Source organism: Symphodus melops, assembly GCF_947650265.1.
Source record: "Symphodus melops genome assembly, chromosome: 8".
NCBI classification, from domain to species: Eukaryota; Metazoa; Chordata; class Actinopteri; order Labriformes; family Labridae; genus Symphodus; species Symphodus melops.
Genome location: NC_136698.1, coordinates 16,509,215 through 16,513,603, shown reverse-complemented (window position 1 = coordinate 16,513,603; position 4,389 = coordinate 16,509,215).

Below are 4,389 nucleotides of genomic sequence, written 5' to 3'. Positions count from 1 at the left end.
AAAAAACAACCTGTGTTCTTTTTAACTGGATGATCCCACCACTGCCACCAAATGTCATGGACCAAGCAGTCAAGATAAGCGAACACAGGTTAAAAGTTCAAAAAACAAGGTTTCTTTATTCAAAAATATTACTTAACACCTGAACAAACACCGTCAGGGTGTATAAGTCAATGATTTGTTAAAAGAGGTCAAAATAACATAACTCTACTGAAAGCTTGTGCTAACTAAACAGTGTGTGAACTCAACTAGCAGACCTGACAAAATGAGAACTGAGGGGGATATTTAAAGCTGCTGACCAGAACCAAAACCAACACACAGGGGAGGACGGCAAACAAAATAACTTAAAGTTAACCCCAAGGGACCCTGATCCCCCCTCCTGATATTTGAGCACTTGGTATGGTCCTCCTCCATAAAGTCAAGCTCCACCCTCAGCCTCATCCTTTGCTCAACCAGGAAGGCGAGCACACCAGCCAGGTAACTCAAAAGGAAAAGAGAAATAAATTACAACCACTTTACTTTATAAACAAACAATGACTAAATAAGTTGAATGTGTGTACTTAAATCAAAGGCTTTAATAAACATGCTCAGCTAAAAGAAATAACCTGTGTCGTTTATTCAAAATGTTTGCAACTAACGTGGGTGCAATGTTGTGTGGCATACAACCGTTTTAATGTGTGGCTGTGTCCATCACAGTGTTTATGCAGAACAATAAGTTGCTTTAAGTTTCCATATTCATTTCATGGTGTATACATCCCCTATGCTGTTGCACAATAATAATTAAATAAATACAACATTTAAATAAATGTGTAACAGTTTATATACATCAATTCATCATACCAGGGGTGCTTTCACTACTTTGTTAACTTTTAAAACTTACATTTTCTTCTGTATACACATCTCAAAATTTGTTTATGATGATTACAATATTTTGTAGTGACTTTTTTACACTAGGGAGCTTATACAGTTATATTTTTCCCTCGTAAAGGGAGCATAAACAGTTGGTTGATTCAGAATCTGCAGTTTTGGGGGTTTTTTTAAACTTGGTGCCAAAAGAGACTGCAGCAGCATTGTGTCACACATATTTGTCGGAAATGGCACGTTGCCCAATAAAGACCTTCAATGTTCAGGGGTATTTAAGTATTGATTGATTTTATTAGTGATGTATGAAGCAAGGAATTTCTTGTGGTTTTCTTGGTTATTCTTTTTGTTAATGATATTCTTAAGAAATATTCATTAAAAGTTTGTGTTTTTGTTTTATCAATGTAAACTATAATTTATTATTGGATTATTGTTTAACATCTTTTATTGGCCATTTTATCTAATTCGCTAAATGTGTTGCTTTAAGTTACTGTAGCTTTAACAGAGCACACCATGGCTCATTTACCTCATTGCGCTGAGAGCTATCTGTGTGGCAGTCAACAAGCTACGGAGTTACATAGTTTTCATACCATGTCCATGTCTGAACTTGTGCTGTTTGGATTCAGTATCATCTTGGGGATTTTATGCTAGTGACACTTTAGAATAGAAGTTGTTTGTGTTTTTAAACCTTACAACGGGGAGTGGATGATTGCTTTGGACGCACCAGGGGGACATGTGTATGCCAGGACTACACCAGCTAGCCTACAGTTCTGCCAGTAACATAATTAGATTTAGATTTCCAAAAAAATACAGAATGATTTTTCTCCATTGAACCGCACTGTCTCCAACACATCTTTTTTAAAAAGTATGTAATAGTTATTTTGCAATCCTCTCCAATCCCTATGAGTAAGTTAATGAACATCGGAAACAGTGAATTTCCTCTCAAGCATCCACTTTTTCGTAATACACAACATGTTGTATTTTTGCATCAAGGAGGCATTACACAATATACAAACAGATACTGTATTTTATAACTGATTGGGCTGTTAAAAAATCTTTAAAAGCAGGCTACTCTTGAATAAAGTAGTGACCCATTGAAGGTTATCTAAAGTCCCTCTGCTTTAGGTCATGTTTGTCCTAAACATTTTTAAAACTTTGTTATGCACTTTTATTTGCTAATGACAAACAGTCAGTGTAACTGCACTCAGTTGCACTTTACTGCAGCTGGCTTGTTCAATAAACCCCTGTGTGTTGTGTGTATGTGTATGCTTGTTTGTCTGTTCTTACTGCCATTGATAATCTGAACAGGAAAAGAACATGTGCTGTTCAATAATACAGTTGGCTCCTTTCAGCAGTTCACATGCAGCACACTCGCTCTGGCATGTCTCTTATTAACCGTCCAAGTATTACAGGCTGTAATGAATATAAAACATTTTGGCCAGATGTTTGCTCCCATAAGAACAAATGCTTGGTATACACCAGTACTTCTATGATTTTGTCTTTGTGGCCAATTTATTTCTCTATTGTGGACATCCAGTCATTCCTTCCATGAAGCCCATAAAGTTCAAGGAGTCAACTGTGTCATGACCCGACTGAGGAGGTCACAACAAAAGGTGGGAGACACCTTTTGTAAATAATTCTTTATTAACCCAATTATCTCTGGAAATTCTTAATTTTACCACATTTAAATAAATTAGTTAAACTCTTCATTTCCAAACAAAGACCAAAGTCTCAAAAACACTGCAGGCTACCTGTGGAGAAGAGCAGTTAGAGCAGGGAAAGCAGAGAGAGGAGTCTGAAATGGCAGGAGGTTCAATAACCTCAGCACACCAAGGCCCGTGTGTTACTCCAATTAGTGCTGCAATCAGATCATATGGTCGACACACCTCCAAGACAGCAACCACAAATTCTCATGACATGAAGAGCTTCTGTTGCGTTATCACAGCAAATATTGTCAATCTCTTCTTTTTTTTCTCTATGAGAGAGGACTTTTTAACACACTTCATTTGATCTGTACATTTTAACTGAATTTATTTCCAAAACACCACATACTTTCACAAGTCCTGTCAAAGGTTACCACAGGTAAAGTAGTATGCTTAAAGGACGTCAGTAATAATAAGGTGCCCAAAAAATTGCATTGTCACCGGTGATTAAATGAGATAAGGGGACATATTAAAAAGGAAATCATTTTTACTGTGTTTTACGTGTATTTGGTAATCTGAGTGTCTATCAACCCACAAATTTAAAATAAATTCATCCAGTACTTTGTTTGTGGTCTGCATAAGTTTTATAAAACACACAAAAAAATGAAATTTTCTCAACTTGTGACTCGGGATGGGTATAAATACTTGAGTAGTTCTCGCTGCTGATCCCATTAAACACCTGTGCTCAAAAAATTGACATCGCAATATATCATCATGTGCCCCTTGCCAATACCTGTATGTATCAACACAGATTTCACAGTATCGATACAGCCACAAAGCTGTGAATGCTGTTTGGAAAAAATCATTTCCTATGATGCTGTTCTCAATAAAGCCAATAGGGGGCAGTAAAGGCAAAACCACATGACGCACGGTATGTTCCAAATGAAAACAAACATGGTCAAGATACGACAGCTGAACTGAAAGCAAAGATTTAGGAAATCTCCAGACTGCCTGGTGTTTTTTACAAACACTATATAAATCTATGTATCTGCTGTTGTTCTCAACAAAAAAAGAACAGCTGTTAAAGGGAATTCTTTGGTGGTCATGATCCAAAAAATAATGCCTATTGTATCGTGGCCACTGTATTGTGATACTTATCATATTGTGAGGTTGAAGGAAATACCCAGGCCTACTGTGGAAGCGCTGCTTTTGGCTCATACAGCATTACTCGTGTGATCCAGGTTTTCATTTTCACCTCACTGAATATACGAGCAAGGAAAATAATTAATGGGATACAAACGTATGACTTCTCCAGCCACAGCTTCAGCTTTAGTACACACGAACCAGATGTCAGCAAAAACAATAGTCAGCTATGGCAACTCTCTTGGAACATATTACACAGAAAGCAAAAGCACAACAAACACAGAATCGTCTGTAAATTGCCATCTCATTGTGACATTGCAAGTTGGCTTGTGGTAATAAAAAAAAAAAAAATCCCCTCCTCTGTTTCCTCCACCCATCAACTCATATAGAGCTAAACTTTTGCCCAGGTCTGCCATTTTTGTTCTTACTACAGAGGAGTGATGTGTACTGGGAAAACTCTGGTAGGGAGGGTCATTGCATTTAAAGAGACACACACACCAAAACAGAGTGTTCTGAGAGAGCTGGTTTACAGGGTCACAAAGCTCTTCTAGTGCTTGATTTATGCTTTATTTTTTACCAAAGCACAGCACAGATATTTTATTTAGACCACAGGACAGTTTGAAAAAGTGAAAGAGGGTTATAATATGTCCTCTTTAATGTTGGAAATTACTCTTCAGAGGTAATGATTAGGTCATATACTCAACAAAAATATAAACGCAACACTTTTGTTTTTGCTCCCATTTGT